Genomic DNA, 19218 nt, shown 5'->3' with positions numbered 1-19218 from the left:
TTTTTATTATTGAAGGATTACTGGTGGCCCGGAAGCCTTTCCAGTTTCACCAGGACAAGTGGGCGAGCAAAGGCTCAGTCAGGAGGGGTGTAGGATTTGCTAACAGCTGCCCGAGCGCCTCTGAAGGAGACCTAACAACTCAAGAGCAGCTGCTTCGCGAATGAATCTACTACCGGATCGGAAACGCGACCCGCTGAGAAGATCCGGCGAGAAACTCAGCGAGCTGGTTCATGGGTTAGGTTGCACGTCGAACTCTTTGTCGAGCTCGACGAGTACGGCTACCGGAGTCCTTAAGCCTGCTCCTGGTGTAAGAGCTGAAGGCATCTAATGCAAAGGTGCTTGGATCTGATGGATCCGTAAGAACGTGTGTTTCATATTGCAAAAAAACCTCTAATAAAAACAACTACTGCATTACTGCACGATTTATAATGGTTTTCAAGAACTATTCATTCTTACTAAGAGTATATAATTTTCTCGGATAAGTATTATTCGTATTCAACTGATTAGCTTTTGGTATCTGAAAATCTAGATTATAGCGTAAATGTTTATAACAACAATAAATAGCAAATCATAGAACCAAAAACAAGTACATTAAAAGGAATACCGAAAAAAGTAACATAAAAAGTCTTGGACTATGGTACATTGCAATATATTATGAAGATACAGTCCAAGGAGGGTGGACGCCAGACAGGTAGCCAATTGTAAGCCTTATGCCAAATCCCTATGCAGCATGATAAGAGGAAATACTGTGCCGACCATATATGATGTGGGATAAAGAAAAGCAGAAAAAGAAGCAACTCTCGATGTCAACTCTCAAAGTAGGCGTCGCGTTGGTATCTATGTATGTTGTAATCACTTAACAAATGGACCGTGAATGTTTTGCCCGCCCGAGACATTGAAAAAATCCTGTGAAAGACTTACAGCAATCTTGATAATAGTTTAACGTTTCCAAATATTGTACATATGTGTATCTATATATTAATACGTGAAGCAAAAACTTTGTACCCTTTTTACGAAAATTGCGCGGACGGAGGAGTATAAAATTTCCCGCACTTATAGAGAATATAGAGAAGGAGTGCAGGACGCTAATATTTTTTTTTAAATTATGATTTATAATACATTAAATCAATAAAAAAAACATTACACACCTACCATGTATTTGACACACACATGCATGCATGCTGTCAAACTTTTCTTGCTGCTTATAGTCTGTGGTCAACTTGAGAATAGATTAATATTGTTTATCTTTAATATTATTTGTCTAAAGTGTAGTCTTGGCGAAAGCTGTTATTATAGAAGTATAATAAATTTTAATAGTCATTGACAACAGAACCCTAATAATGATCAAACTTATAATTTCAATTAATTTTATAGTCGAATTTCGACTACTGCGGGACCACTAGTATTATATAAATATAAATATGCCTAACTCGGTTGGTTATTAACATTCTAAATTATTATCTCACCATCAGAATTACTTTGTTACAAGCCTGACTATAAATTTTTAATCAGCCCGTTCAGAGGCAAAATGTTTCTAAATATAACTCGGATTTAAGGCTCCGCACGCAAGCAGCACGAGCGGGGCGGGTAGCGCGTGCTCTTGGCCGCTCTAATTTCGCAAGCCCATAGACATCGCTTCCAGCGCTATATATCATTGTGGATTATTGACGATGTATTAAGGTATAGAATCTGGAACTATGTTACTGGTGGTAGGACCTCTTGAGAGTCCGCGCGGGTGGATTCTGCCTATTTCTGCCGTGAAGCAGTAATGCGTTTCCGATTCGGTGGTAGATTCTGCGAAGCACTGCTCTTGCTAGAGCCAGGGTTAGCATCACTCCGGTTTGAGCCCCGTGAGCTCACCTACATGCTAGGGCGAATCTGAAATAGCCTTACAAGGCTATCAGCATAGTTAGGAAAAAAAATGTCGTTGTAATGTAAAAATTGAGATCTTAGAACTCATATCTCAAGGCAGGTAGCGGCATTTACGTTGTAGATTTCTATGGGCTCCGGCAATCACTTAACACCAGGTGGGCCGTGAGCTCGTCCACCCAACTAAGCAAACATAAAAAAAAATTAAAAAAAAAAAATGCTACTTGTGTTATGAACTTATGTTAGTTTGGATTCGATAACATAGTATAGTTATCATATTGTTGATACTGTCTAAAGGTCAAGCAACACGATTTTTTTAAATAGTTTCAAAAGATTCATTTTTAATGCCTATTATCGAAATGTAATTATATGTTTTCGAGACATCCGATAAAAAAGGTATGAATTTTACAATTTTATTTCTGTTTTGTATTAGATCCATGCGGAGAATATTTACGAGCAAGCCACCGCCCGCTTGTGACAACGTTATCCGTTATCAGTATATGGATATACCTTTATAAACTGCGTATATCTATAGTGCAACTATCCTTGAAGGATTGATTCAGAACAAGGTATAAAATTAAGGAATTCGTGATCTAAATCTATAATTTGTAATTTCGTGCATTTTAAATGATTAAAACACAGATTTTAATTTTTAAGGTGAACATATTGTTTTTTTAATTAGATGCTACGAATTCAGGCTCATCACGTGGGTTGGGCCTCTAGATTTGGAGTTCTAACCACTAAACAAACACCATCGTGTCTATTTATCCAATAAAGCAATCCAGCATTACAGTTTCAGGGGTGGGGCAGTCCTCAAACAATACAATTGAGATCTCATGTCACCGTGGTAGGCAGTCCACTGAGTTTCTCGCCGGATCTTCTCAGTGGGTCGCGTTTCCGATCCGATGGTAGATTCTGCGAAGCACTGCTCTTACTGGGGCCAGTGTTAGCAATACTCCGGTTTGAGCCCCATGAGCTCAACGAACGTATAGTTAGGGCGAAGCTGATATATCCTCTCAAGGCTATCAGCATAGGTAGGAAAAACAAAGTTGTAGAATACACGTTGTTTATGGCGTTTTCAATTAACACCAGAATACTCCCGCTCTCTTTCACTCATATAGCATAATAAAATAAAAAAATCTCTGAACTGAAACTTGTATAGCATGTCATTCCTGTCACGAGGCTTGCGAAGAGCTGAGGACACAAACATCAGATTGCTGACGTCCATAAGTGACAGAAACCACCATAAGATGGACCATACACTCCTCCACTTACAAAGGTAATAAAAATGCTGTCTTAACGATAAAGGTATCCATTGTAAATGCCATGATTGATTGTTACGTTAATATCATTTGCTGATCTATCTGTGCAAACTAAAAACCTGTAATCCATTGATTGCCCAAGCATTTCAATTATAACAGCGGATAAGTACGATACTAAAAAACTAAAACATTAATCTCGAGAAAACTCATTTAAAAACGAATACGATCATTGTTTGTTAATCTTACATAATGACTAGCAATTATGAGTAATCAAATGTACTATAAGTATGGCACTTTTGCAAGTGAAAGGAAGGGTGACCATCTATTTAGACGAACTAGTACACCTACATCTTATCAGTGTTGGTGTGTGCATAGTAACTTGGGGTGCCAGATATAGAACACAATATTTCCGAGACTAGTTATATTTAATATTACCACCTCTAGATGTACCTAATATTTACTACGTTTACTCGAAGTTTGAATGAAAAACTTAAAACGATTTAATATAAATTGGATTTACGTAAAAGGGTGGTAGAAAGAACATTGCACTCTACAAAAATAAAATCATCATATTCAGGGACCCATTTCAAGACAAAATTTGTTCATGAAAGATAAATCTATGTAGTAGTATTTTCTAAGATTTTCACGAGTGTAAACAAGGTTTAACAGAGTTAGTACACGACAATGCCTAACTTGTACATATTTTTTTTATGTTCCGAATTCCTTAATTATTTTACTTAATATTTTCGTTATAGCTATAATATATTGCTTGGAAACGTCTAGTAAAATTTATTTCTAAAACGTAGACTTCCTTCTGAGTTGGCAACATTATCGGTATCACTGAGTGCATTACAGCGCATTGCGACAAGGGTTAGTGCCCTGGGTGTGGCCAAGGTAATGGCAGGAATTGATAGCCGGCTGTTGGACTACATCATGTTGCTCCTGCGGTACAGTATGATATCAGACTTCTATTTCATAACGGACAAATGTTTGTCAAATAACTCTACCATAATACAGACAATAGAGTTGTAAAATTCGGCTTACGATTACTTGCATAAACTTAGTACAGACCGACACAGAAACTTCAGTAAAATTTTGTAATTGTTTTTTTTTTGTTATTGCTTAGATTTGTGGATGAGCTCACAGCCCACCTGGTGTTAAGTGGTTACTGGAGCCCATAGACATCTACAACGTAAATGCACCACCCATCTTGAGATATAAGTTCTAAGGTCTCAAGTATAGTTACAACAGCTGCCCCCACCCTTCAAACCGAAACGCATTACTGCTTCACGACAGAAATAGGCAGACTGGTGGTATCTACCCGCGCGGACTTACAAGAGGTCCTACCACCAGTAAATTACGCAAATTATAATTTTTCGGGTTTGATTTTTATTACACGATGTTATTCCTTCACCGTGGAGGTCAATCGTGAACATTTGTTGAGTAAGTATTTCATTAGAAAAATTGGTACCCGCCTGAGATTCGAACACTGGTGCATCGCTCAATACGTATGCACCGGACGTCTTATCCTTTAGGCCACGACGACTTCGCCTTTACAGTTTCTGTGCTTAAAATGTATCTAAATTAATTTAGATAGGTATTTTAATTGGTAAATTAGATAGGTATCTATTGTTAAGTGTCTATCTGGCCGTTTCATTCTAATGTAAATAACCTTCAATAAAAATAGTTCCCGAAACAGAATTATCGATCAAAATTTATTATATGCGAGCTTTAATAATGTTTTACTTCGGCAAATTTAGGTTGTTAACTTCACGATCCGACTTCCGCTAACGTTTTTAATTATCATCTTATAATTAACGTGGATTTATAATATTACTTTTAACGATACTTTACATTGTTGTTATAAATTAAGTTTTAATGATTTTTTTATTCATTTGGTTTTGTAATTTTAAATGAATAACTCTGTAATTTATTAAATCGACTACCCCAAAGCTATAGTTAAGTTATTTTATGTTTTTTTTTCATTAAAATTGAAACGGACATTGTTGAGTGACGCGATAATAAGTCTTACAGTTGCCATCGCCTTACAATGCGAATCCACGTAATATGAACTTACCAAAACGAGATTCATTTCTTTGTAAGAAAAGTCATGAACAATATTAATCGATATATATATAAATGAATTGCTGTTCGTTAGTCTCGCTAAAACTCGAGAACGGCCGGACCGATTTGGCTAATTTTGATCTTGAATTATTTGTGGAAGTCCAGAGAAGGTTTAAAAGGTAGATAAATATGAAAATGCTCAGAATAAAAAATAAAATAAAAAAAATCCGTTTGATGTGTCCCCCGTCAGACGGATTCCTTTTATTTGTTTTAAGTTTATTTTATACAAAAGCTTAGGTTTTTTATTTATCGATTGAGGCCCTACGAAGTCTGCCGGGTCAGCTAGTAATTTAATATAATTGAAAATGGATCTTATTCATACAAGAACAATTACCGTTTTTAAATCAATTTTTTTTTAATGGTTGTCGTTTTAGTGACGGCATTATGTGAAGTGGCAAAGTAAAGCACCAGTAGCCAGCATACTTACCCATATCTCATGCTGTGCGTCAGGCTATTATTATTTTTGTTACACGGTAAGCTTAGTAATAAATAGAAGTAAACTGTATAATGTTGATTACGCGTTTTATAATCTCAGGAATTATTAGTACAAACTACAAAACCCAAAGCTTAGTAAATATTTCTCGAATATTCCCGCATATTTATACATAATATAAGTATTTAGTCACCTAAAAATTACACACTTATTTCATTTGTATATATTTCTTACTAGCGGCCCGCCCCGGCTTCGCTTGGGTAGTAGGGCATGCAATGTAAAGATTTTTAGGTAATTTTTTTACACATTGGGTTACATTATTGGAGTTTCAGTAAGGATCCCTAATTTTTTTAAAAATATAATATATATAGCCTATGTCACCCGGGGATAGCGTAGCTTTCCAACAGTGAAAGAATTTTTCAAATCGGTTCAGTAATTTCGGAGCCTATTCAATACAAACATGGTGGTCGTCGTGGCCTAACGGATAAGATGTCCGGTACATTCGTGTTGAAGCGATGCACCGGTGTTCGAATCCCGCAGGCGGGTACCAATTTTTCTAATGAAATACGTACTCAACAAATGTTCACGATTGACTTCCACGGTGAAGGAATAACATCGTGTAATAAAAATGAAACCCGCAAAATTATAATTTGCGTAATTACTGGTGGTAGGACCTCTTGTGAGTCCGCACGGGTAGGTACCACCGCCCCGCCTATTTCTGCCGTGAAGCAGTAATGCGTTTCGGTTTGAAGGGTGGGGCAGCCGTTGTGACTATATGAGACCTTAGAACTATATCTCAAGGTGTGTGGCGCATTTACGTTGTAGATGTCTATGGGCTCCAGTAACCACTTAACATCAGGTGGGCTGTGAGCTCGTCCACACAGCAAAGCAATAAAAAAAAAAAAAAAAAAAACAAACAAACAAATCTTTCCTCTTTATAATACCTATATTAGTATAGATATAGATTTTCGGTCAATTGTTGCATTTAACATAATATTCGTACATTCCTTTTGTTGTATTTGCTATACATACCTTATAAACTTTCCATAATTTATATTCGCGTCTTATTATTACAAGGATCCTTACTTACTGAGTAATAATGCAGCTGAGAATTCCGTATTTCACGTCCCAAATTGGACGAATCCGTTAACGGAGGTGTTGCGTCAACGGTACAATCCCGAAAGTTCTAATCTTCAATAAACTCGATAATTTTATTATTGACTTAGTTTAAATATGTATTGTGTCGGTGTAGTATAAAGAAAACCAAAAATTAAGCAAATATATTTGAACACTTAAAGTCAGTGTCAGCGCGTACGTAACAAACTAAATAACTTCAGAATCAAAGAAAACTGGTGGTAGGACCTCTTGTGAGTCCGCACGGGTAGGTACCACCGCCCCGCCTATTTCTGCCGTGAAGCAATAATGCGTTTCGGTTTGAAGGATGGGGCAGCCGTTGTAACTATATTGAGACCTTAGAACTTATATCTCAAGGTGTGTGGCGCATTTACGTTGTAGATGTCTATGGGCTCCAGTAACCACTTTTGCCCTCAATTAAGAAAAATAGTATTATTATTCGCCAATAGATGTCGGGAAGAGTTGATTATTGAAAACACGAATAAAACAATATTTTCTGAAAATAAATCGTAGCTAGATCGATTTATCGCCCCCGAAATCCCCTGTATACTAAATTTTACCACGTGGGCTGTGAGCTTGTTCACACAGCTAAGCGATAAAAAAAAATCGAATTTCGGCTACAAAGCCACGTGCTAAGTAAGCATAGTCTTTTGTTTCATAGAATACAGAAACTATAAAAATTTAAACACAGTTTTTCGGTATTTGGTATTCGGTTGGTATTTGTTATTATAATAGTATTCTTATAGTCCTACAAAATGAGTGCCTCGTATTGAGGGAATGTTGAAGTCCATAAATATCATTCCTTTTTCTGGTTATCTATCTGCTATTACCTTCGAAGTACTATTCTGGCTTCACTTTGATTGATAAGTGAGCTCACCTGGCTTAGTCTGAGAATATTCGTTAACATGTGCTCAAGCTAGAGCAGCGCTTCGTTGAATCTACCCCCAGAGCGCGTAATTTAATGGCAGCGGCTTGGCTCTGCCCCTGGCATTGCTGACATCCATGAGCGACGATAACCACTTACCATCAGATGGGCCGCATGCTCGTCTGCTTACAAAGGTAATAAAAAAAAAAAATGACCCACAGAATGGTTACCTTACCTTACACCCCCTTAGATACTTCTCAAAATATATTTCTATAACTAATCGCGACATAACCCAGATAATTCTACAAATGTAAAGCATCAAATACAAATTCAAAGTTTAACTATCATGTAGAATAGTCTATTTAATACAATAGTTTGAGTGTATTGTAAAGACTTGAAAGAACTCTCGGAATATAATGAATTAAAGATTATGACATTATTTCATTATCGCACCGCATTATTTGCCTGCACTTTTCGATCGATCGACCCCAAAGTTGTCCCTAATTACCGCCTATCGAATGAGACGTCATTTCCTTGCGCTGACGAAATATTAAATGTAAGAAAGAACGCTTTTTCGTTCGAAGGTGTGAATTTAAATAATTGCAATAATTTCAACGTCGGATGGACATGCCAACTTAATGAACGGTTGTGCGAAGCCGTGAAGAAGACTGTCTGAATGCCGACAAAGAAACGTAATGGTTTTTGGGGATTAACAAAAATAATTTAATATCGTAAAAAGTAATTTCATATCTCAATGCTTAGACAATATTTGTGTTAAGAAAATGATAACGGTAGAGTACAAAATACATAATATTATATTTGCATAATCTTAACAAAAGAAATATTAATTGAATACCACTTTGTCGGGATAACACATTAGTCAAATTAAATGTATTTCAAAAACAAATGAAAACCGAAAGGTATCACAGATTAAAAGTGTAGGTATATTTTAGAAAAATGAAGTCCATTAATCATTTCAACCCGTTTTAAAAGTAACATATTCTTAATCTATTAGTAATTATTTCCATTCGTATTTCCATAGTCCTTTTTTAGATAACAATTGATAGAAATTACAAATCATATAATACAATATAATTTCTAAAATGCTTTAACGACTTCGAAGATTAAATTATGATATCACGTAGTCTGTTAGCCACTGGTCGTCGCTACCCAGTTTCGCATACAATCAGGTCCAATCAGTCATTCGCTCGTGGCATTCGGCACCACCGTCTATACTTGTCTACACACGACTACCGCTCGGACTCCGAATGATAAATGCTTCAGCTTAACCCACTTGACAACTCATTTTCTCGTAACGTATTCCATTACCAAACGGCCAAATAACATAGTAGCAGCGATCACCTTCGCAATAACAGACCATAATGGTAGCCTTATTCATTCGGCCATCATTATTTTCTGTCTCGCAACAAGGCAAAAACAATCAATAAAAATAAATCATTTAAATAACCATAAACACGTATTACAATGCGCCGACATTACATCTGCTAATGATTTCGCTAACGAATCATTGAAAGTGGTTGGATCGCGTGCGCGAGTGCTCGCCGGTTCTGATCTAATCGTGGTTAGCTGTGTACGAGCGGAATGCGCCTGTGTGTGTGCAATGCGGCCGTAATAATATGAAAGTGTTGTCCGGACCCGCCCTAGCCTTAGGCCAGCTCGCCGCTCCATTTACATCTGTTCGTATACTTTATTGAGCCTTCTGTCCGAGCTGTGTGCTGGAGCAAAGATTTTGTGCCTTGTCGAATCATTGATAACGATAATAAAGCAGGCTGTACCCTTAATGTTCGGTTCTTGGCGAAACGAGATCAATTTAGAATTCTAGACCAATTACTTTGTACTTACATAAAACGACTGCTCTATGAACCTTATAAGAATTTTAAGTTGATCGACAACAACTAAATCAACATTTAATTAAATTCCAGGAATTATTGGTACAGCAATTTTAATTGTCTAAGTAATCAATTTACGTCAACTACGTAGGGTTTTCACGTTAGTTGAACACCTGATTGATCATTCAAACGTTTTCTTTAATGAATAATTCTTTATTCATAACAATATAATGATATGGTGAATTGTTACATTGTCACAATAAATGGTGAATCACAGAACGGCTATTGAGGCAATCAATACCCCGGAGTCATTCGAAATATTTGTATAATTTACGCATCAATACCTATTCAGAATTCAGAGTATTCAACCCTCAGGTCGAGTCACTAGACATTGTCCGATAAAACAAAATGGTGCCAGACAATTTAACCGTGAAATCCAACATTCGTTTATAATTACGAATTTAAGTAAGCGTTCTATTCTATTCTATCAGCCCACATACGTCCACTGCTGGCATAAGCCTCCTCCAAGTCTCGCCACAAAGATCGGTAGTGTTAATCGGTAGTGTAATTTCAAGAATTTAGGTGTATCGTAAGCATCGTCCACTGACTGACTGAAGAAAAAGAAAACGTTATTAAAATAAAATAAATTAAATAAATGTTAAAATAATAAATTATTATTATTATAAATTTATTTAATTTAAATATATAAATTAAAATAAATTATTATTATTTTAAATTATATATTATATAGTTACAGTTTACTGGTGGTAGGACCTCTTGTGAGTCCGCGCGGGTGGGTACCACCACCCTGCCTATTTCTGCCGTGAAGCAGTAATGCGTTTCGGTTTGAAGGGTGGGACAGCCGTTGTAACTATACTTGAGACCTTAGAACTTGTATCTCAAGGTGGGTGGCGCATTTACTTGTGGATGTCTATGGGCTCCAGTAACCACTTAACACCAGGTGGGCTGTGAGCTCGTCCACCCATCTAAGCAATAAAAAAAAAACAAAAAACATATTTTATAACGCAGTGATTGATCAGAAACTACATATTTAGTTTTTTTGTATTTTATTGATGGAGTAGATACTATGGGCTTCGCTAATGCTAAATATTGCTATTGGTGTGACAAAGGATCGAAGACTAATTATCTATACTAATATTATAAAGAGGAAAGATTTGTTTGTTTGTTTGTTTCGAATAGGCTCCGAAACTACTGGACCGATTTGAAAATTTCTTTTTCCATTAGAAGCCGACATTGTCCCTGATGAACATAGACTACTTTTTGGTTTCATGTGTGTTTTAATGTTTCCGAAGCGAAGCGAGGGCGGGTCGCTAGTGTTCTATATAGCGGATGACTTCCTGTTCAAATCACACTTGGCCTACAAATATATTCTACCACTAGAAGTGTGTGTAGGCTCCAGCATTTAATTACCAAAAAGTTAGATCAGCTATATGAGCTAAATACTGATACGAACCAAAAAATGTGTATTTTAAATAACCGTCAGCATTTTTTTTATTTTTTTTTATTGCTTAGCTGTGTGGACGAGCTCACAGCCCACCTGATGTTAAGTGGTTACTGGAGCCCATAGACATCTACAACGTAAATGCGCCACACAGCTTGAGATATAGTTCTAAGGTCTCAGTATAGTCACAACGGCTGCCCCACCCTTCAAACCGAAACGCATTACTGCTTCACGGCAGAAATAGGCGGGGCGGTGGTACCTACCCGTGCGGACTCACAAGAGGTCCTACCACCAGTAAAAAATTGTGTTCTCTGGCGCGGATTAGCCCTCGGGGAAATCCACTCTGTCCAGGATAAAATAAAATAAAATAGAGAACAAAAGCTAATATAACACATTTGAATGTCTCAATCAACAACAGTGTTATGTACAAGTCAGTTACGTGAAACAAAACCGTAATACAAAAGTTGAGTCAGTTACTAATGACCGCAAATGTATTTAGTGTACGCAATAGAAACAATTCAGTCATTCTACGCCGGATCACGTCGTAATATTGAGACACTAAAGGTTGTATCAGTGCATGGCAGTTAAATAATGTCAAATAATTAATTTTATACAGGAAAAAATGAATAGCTGTTAATATGTTTTGATTTATTATACACAAAACATTTCACGGCTTGTAAATTAATGACCGCGGCTTCACTCACGATTATTTCGTTACCATAAAATATGTATAAAAGATATGAAACAAGAAATTTTTAGTAATCACAGGGCCCGACATTGACCCGACAATTTTTGCAGCGAAGAAGCCTTGCGTTGGAGTTTCAAGGACCGGACAATAATTATTACAATACAATTGAGACTTTAACATACTCGTTGTGTAAGTCTATGTACTCTGGATATTATTTAAAAACAGAACTAAAAAAAAAAGTGTACTTTTAATTGCATTTTTCAATCGATTTTTAAAAAGCCCCGCAAACTATGCAAAATGATAAATGAATATATTTTTCATTGTCTTGTTTGTTAACAACAGGAATTAAGGATTAGATTAACTAATCTATCTTATATATCCATCTGAATTTTTAAATATTTATACCCTTTTTCATATTCTATAACAAAGCATCATAGTTGAATGGCGGAAAAGTCTAAGGAAAGCCTTTTGATTTTTCGCGTAATTTCATCAAATCAAGAATCACTATTGTTTGCCATTATAATTTAAAACTTTTGCGAAATCTCACGCGCCTACCAGATGAAATAAATAGAGCAGACCGACATACGCAATTTCTATGATCGGTGAAATTTGTGAATTACATAAATCGTGTTTAATGCTCATTCGTGCTTGAAAAATGAAGGTAATAACATTTTTTTTCGTTCTTTAATTTAAGCTTCAGCTATTATTAAGTAGTTTTTTTACTTACGGAACTTAGTGAAAGCTGTACAGTTTGTTTTCAATGATTTTGTGTGCGCATATTTCAATTATTATATTGGCTTGCAGAAAAGAATACCCTGAACCATCTGCCATTAGTCATAGCAAATTTATAGGCAAATGCAATGTATCAATACATCTACTTCAGGTCTTGAGGCAAAGAGAATTGCTTTTTGATGCCATGGGTTTCAATACCGGTACCAAAGAATCAGTCAAAATCTTTGCAAAAATATAATTTACTGTTTTGTAATTTTCAAGTATTAGCTTGTACCGGCAGTAGCCATAGATGCTCGTCTGCTATTGTAAGCAAAAAAGGTCATAAGCTCTGTTTCGTTGTATTTAAGCTAGTACACAATAGCGAGACGTGACGCCCACAAGTGGACAGAGAATCGAGACCGTTGTCCCGACGTTATCCCGCGCATAAATCAGGCTTACACCACATCTTGTACACCGTAGCGATAAGAACTACACGACTCACTAACTTAGATATTCGTATTAATTCAACCAGTCGGTTTGATGTAGCTTAACTGTTTGTTTAATTTGAACCGAGCATTTACACTGATTGATTACGTCATAAAAATAAAATCTGGAACGTTTTAAAATATTGAACTAAATTCCCTTGTTTCTTTTGAGTCGAAGTTTTGAATCTTTGTTAATTGCAATATTTTGGATTTCGGCAGTATCGTTTTGTTACCTGATCTAAAAAAAATGTGAGCCGTCACGGGACGCCTGGAAGATGTGAAACATCGACATTATTTTGTATAAGTAATATGCAGAAAAGAACAGATTGTGATAGGAACGAAATATGTCTTAATGATAAAATAAAATATTACGAAAAAATAATTAGTTTTCAAGTAAAACACAGGTTATGTGTACTGTAGTAAACAACACTGTATACACTACGGAGTATACACTGTAGATATCCGAGCTCAGTGTAGCGAGAGAGATGGCTTAACGCCGGATCGAGTGGGAGAGAATCGCACAGTCGATTGCGCATGGCGACGCGTCGCCACATCGTACACCCTACTGCATATAGACTGTAAATAAACTGCATATAAACTGTATAGCGTGGCGACGCGTCGTCACAGCATGCGTCGCCACGCCAGAAATCGGTTTTACGTGCGGCTATAGATGTTTCACATCAAAAATGAAACAACAGTATTCACCTGTCATTGATTAACTAAGTCTCGCATTACATATCAAGTCGTAGGCACGTGCCTGTTTTGCAATTGTTACGAAAAGGAATCTTGCGTTTTACGAATCTTTTCATATAAACATTTTTTTTGTTTTTCTAAAAGTCAGATTTTTTCACAAAACAGTAAAAAAGACACATATTTAATAAAACAGCTATCATGTGTTTATCGTGTGTGTTTATTTCGGGCTTCTTTTCCCACTAACATTGAGAAAACCCATCCTTGTAGCTTTTGTAGGGTAACCATTCAATAATTTTGGATGTTTGGTTATTAAAGTGTGTTATGATTGTATTTATTTTGGAAACAGATAAAATTAATAGAAAGGGTAATACTACAGCAAGCATATATTAATAACAAATCTGTATAAATAAAAGTCAAGACTACTATCGTCAGCTTAGATCGCCTTTTTTTACCTACCTATTCTTTGGTAGCATATGGAGCTATTACGGCTACGCGCGTACGAGTTGATCCTTCTATTAGATCTATTATGCAATGTTTTCATGATTCACTTATTCTTATCGATATCAACGCTCACTGTGCTCTTATCCGACCGTGACGGGGCACCGCAAAGCCGCCGCCGCGCCGCCCGAAACATGTCTTGTCGGATCTCCCGGATTAACTCTCGGTGCTTTTAGGCTTCTCAAGCACCGGTCACTCTTCGTTGTATTCGACGAGTTCGACGAGCGAATTAGCCATAGACACAGCCCACTCACTGAGTTTCTCGATCGGATTTTCTCAGTGGGTTGCGATTCCGATCCGGTGGTAGATTCTGCGAAGCACTGCTCTTGCTAGGGTTAATGTTAGCAAATACTCTCAAGCTAAGCCGGTGAGCTCACCTACCCGTTGGGCGTAGCTGGCATAGCCACTTAGGCTACCAACGAATAGAAAGGGAAAAAAACTGCGCTAATGAGCGACGAATTTTGTTCACATATCTAATGTGAAAATTACATTTTTTCTAAGAATGTTTCTGATTCCACTGGTTTGCAGTTAATAGATGCGGTCTGTTAAAGCCACATCTAGAACTGACCTTGCAACGTGGCGACAGTTCCTTAAGCGATTCAGAGAATAAAACATGACTAAAAACGTTCAACTGTATCCATTAATTTGTTTGTAATTGTACTCTGATAGAAAAATAATATTCTATTTTATATAATTTCTAGACTGTATTATATTAATATTCTATTCTCTCTCGCTCTCTCATCATTAGTATTTATATTCACGTTCTGTTGAAAGTATCGCTGAAAAAAAAAACAACGGTCACTGGAAAATACTGAAATTGTACATTTTTTACATCGTGGTCACCCCAGCGACGAAGAAACCACAACAGTTTCTTTGAATTGGTAATTAGCTGTTAGCGTTTACGTAGAAGAATACACTTTCATCGCATTGAAGGACGTCTGGTTAATTGAACGTTAAAAGTGGAATGGAAAATTCGCAAAAGAGCGGTCTTTTACATCCTGTTTGTGACGTAAATTCATTTCGCTAAGAAATTCCAAAGGAATTTCTTGTAATTTAAGTAGGAAGTAAAAGTAATGGATTGTTATTAATTGAATTTTCGTGTTCTTATTGGCATTCATGTGATCAGTTAAATAGATTTTATTCAAATAAAAAAAAACTTAGTTGGACCATTTGTTTATAATATGATATTTTCATTTGAACACACAGTGCATTGCTGTTCTTTTAAAAGAATAATCGTTTTTACTACTTGAACAAAAATGTTAAGAAACAATGACTCGCCTACGAAAAACCTTCACATTTTGGCGAAAGATATACATCAATCATTATTATTTACATACATTGGGCTAGTCACGATTTTAGAGCTAACTTTAATAACCATTCTGTGAAGAACTACGTTCGGTAATCTTTTGTCATGGCTACTGGTTCTGAATTTAATGGTGTTTGTTATCTATGCATACCATAAGTAAATGACCGGTGCAATATATTGACCATTAACGTCTTTGGTAGCTTAATAAAAGTTATAAATGATCGTTTATAGTTTAAACTGCATAGGTCGTTTAGTTTATCGTCTCGGGTGCAGCCATGTAAATTTTGTGCTCATATATTTTTACGATATTCTATTTAGAAAATGACTTGATAAGTGTATTATTAAAAAGCTATTAGCTACTAAAGCTGAGAGTGTGAAAATTAGTCTACTTGTGGTAGGACAGGGTGTTGCCGTGAATGTCTAAACGTTGCTACTGGCACTACGTCATGCTGTCTATGGTCTTCGCAGATCTTTTAACATGAATTGAATGTTAATTAAAATTAATGTTGCCGGATTTTTCCGCACACGTTTTATCAAGATCTCAATTTCTTCTCTACTACTACTTTTACTGATTATACTCAGTATAGTTGCACGGGCTTTTACGGGCGTTGTGAAATCGTCATGACTTTACAGCCGATTCAGACTTCGTTTTCCTACGACAGAAGTATCATCAAGAAAATCAGTGCTAGCTGTATGTATTGTATTCTAATGTAGTTACCGAAATAACTACATTTTTAGAACGATTATGTGTAAACTATGAACAGAATTAGAGCATTACTGACCAAAATTCCGTTTGGTAATGTTCTCAGGAGAAGCACTTTCTTCTGCGTTGTGCTTAAAGCTATTGGACGTGATACGTTTTTTTTTTCCACTGGAGCAAATCGCCGGTTCGGGGTATGTAGGAGTTGAACCTCACTACAAACTCCTGCCGCTCACTGCCGGCGCCCTACCCCAGACCGGGCGGGAGCCCAGTCGGAGCTATTGAGACGGCGGGACAGGGTTTACGCAGAGCATATTACATCCATCCCGCCGTCCCTACGTTTCTCTTAAGAAAACTTAACAATTAGTATAATATTTTATATTTTTATTACTTAGATGGATGGACGAGCTCACAGCCCACCTGGTGTTAACCTGGTGATTACCGAAGCCCACTACATATAACGTAAATGCTGCCACCCACCTTAAGATATGAGTTCTAAGGTCTCAGTATAGTTACAACGGCTGCCCAACCTTCAAACCGAAACGCATTACTGCCTCACGGCTGAAATAGGCTGAGTGGTGGTACCTACTCGTGCGGACTCACAAAAGGTCCACCAATGTTCTTAACATATCAGTTCGAATGTATTATCATTTCATGGACTATTTCGCAAGCCTCATATTTGCTAATATAACAAAATAATAATACATCATGCGACAACCTTCGCTGTACACCTGAACGCCTACTGAACGTTCGTTACATTGTTTTTGATACATGTTACATCATTTAGATAAAAGCTGTTGATAGCTACGCCTTTGAACATGTGCAAGCGCAGATATTTTCTCTACTTCTACTAATAAGCCGTTCCAATTTTAAGGACAGGACAGCCATTAAACAGTTCTAGCTGATAGATTAGCTAGCTAGATTTCGCTATCCTAAGGTGACAAGTTGGCGCCATTAACTTTATTTTTTTTTCTACCTCAGCTTGCCTAAGATAGCCTATTAAATTTGTTTTTTTTTTCCCTACCTAAGCTTGAGCCTTGAGATACTATTTCAGGGTAACCGTTAACTAGTAGGTGAGCTCACGGGGCTCAAGCCGGAGTGATGCTAACACTGACCCTAGCAAGAGCAGTGCTTCGCAGAATCTACTACCGGATCGGAAACGCGACCCACTGAGAAGATCCGGCGAGAAACTCAGTGGGCTGTGTTTATGGGTTAATTTGCTCGTCGAGCCCTTTGTCGCAAGCGACGGGTTCGACGAGGACGGTGACCGGTGCTTGTGGTACCTAAAAGCACTGTTAATGGATCTGGAGGATCCGTAATGAAAACTTTTTTATATTTATGAGCTTCAATAATAACTGAAACAAGACGACTTAAAGTTAATCTGCTCATTTATAGTATTATCTCCCTGTAATGATCAAAATAAGACAATAATCACTAACGCCTCAAAATTTACATTAATTTTAAATTATTACATTTTCTTTTTTGTTTTGTCATTAATATATATTTACATGTAGACACTGACTATTTTCTAATGGCTTTTCGTTATAATAACCAAGCTACTACAACTAAAGTAAAAAGTATATCGGTTGACAAACAAAGCTGAAAATGGCACTGAATTGTTTTAACTGTTTTTTTATAGATAAAGAGATAATCAGGACTTCGCTGTCATATCGTTGACACACTAACACTTTTTACACTCGAAAAAGATACATTTATCGTCGAGTGCCCTAGGCTTACCTGCATGTGTGTCAAGATGTCTTTGAAGATGTCTAGTCTTTTGACGTCATCGTCTCAAGCACACCAAAAGTTTTACATCACTGAAATATCAGATGAAGTTTAATAAATGCTTTGTTGAACAATTGCCAAGCTATTTCTTATTTCAAATCAACTAATTGTGAAAGTGACTTACTTATTCTTTAATTAAAATCACATTAATAAACCCCAGTGACCTAATAAAACAAACAAACTGACACTAATACGCTTCGACTGACGAACCCACATATTAACAACACACAATTAATTATCATTAATAGACGTTACAAAAAAAATTGGATCTTCGTGTTTTAGACGGCATTGAGATGACAACGGGTAGGATTATATCGTAACCAAATACTTATGGTCTATGCTGCCCTTATAATATTCAAAAAGATGTGCTGACAATTGAGGCAACATTAGTTTGTCGAAGGTCTTCTTAAATTGGCTTGTCTTTGCTTCAAGTCACGCCTAAGTCGCGACCGGCCACGACCAAGTGCCCTGTAGCATTCCTCATGTCAAACTTAGCATCAAACCAAAGGGGAAAAAATGCTTCAAACACGCAAGGACAAGCCGTAGGATTCGACGAAATCTAGTTGTATGGAAATTTGAAAGTCAGATAGATAATTCTGAGTATCACTGTGCTTATTGCGCGTCTTTTTTGTAAGCGTACATAGAAAGACTAACACATGTTGTTACCGGAGACAAGTCTCTTTAAAGCAGAAAGCGTGATAGCTTCTCGAAAATAGAAAAGACGATCCAATCACACCACCTGCCTCATTATAGGCCCTAACTTATGAAATAGACTGATTTCGAGATTTGTGATTTTGATATATTGTATTTATTATGTGGTTTTAACAGTGTCGTGAAGCCTGTTTCTTTCCGTGTGTGTCGGAAAAGGAGATTTTATGGCGAGGCTATGGTTTAGCGTAGCAAGCGAATCTACGCGAAAATAGCAAAAAAACTGCTTAACCCTTACCCTTTAAATAGAGTGGTATTAATCAGACTGCTTCAAAATAATGTTTCCCGAATTTGAATGTTCGTATATTTATTCATGATATAACATTAAGGCACAGCAAACATAAACGTCGTCGTGGCCTAAAGGATAAGACGTCCGGTGCATTCGTATCGAGCGATGCACCGGTGTTCGAATCCCGCAGGCGGGTACCAATTTTTCTAATGAAATACGTACTTACCAAATGTTTACGATTGACTTCCATGGTGAAGGAATAACATCGTGTAATAAAAATCAAACCCGCAAAATTATAATTTGCGTAATTACTGGTGGTAGGACCTCTTGTGAGTCCGCACGGGTAGGTACCACCGCCTCGCTTATTTCTGCCGTGAAGCAGTAATGCGTTTCGGTTTGAAGACCTTAGAACTTAT

The sequence above is a fragment of the Bombyx mandarina genome, chromosome 03 (genome assembly GCF_030267445.1).
Source record: "Bombyx mandarina strain Sakado chromosome 03, ASM3026744v2".
Taxonomy (NCBI): domain Eukaryota; kingdom Metazoa; phylum Arthropoda; class Insecta; order Lepidoptera; family Bombycidae; genus Bombyx; species Bombyx mandarina.
This window is presented reverse-complemented; position numbering follows the sequence as displayed.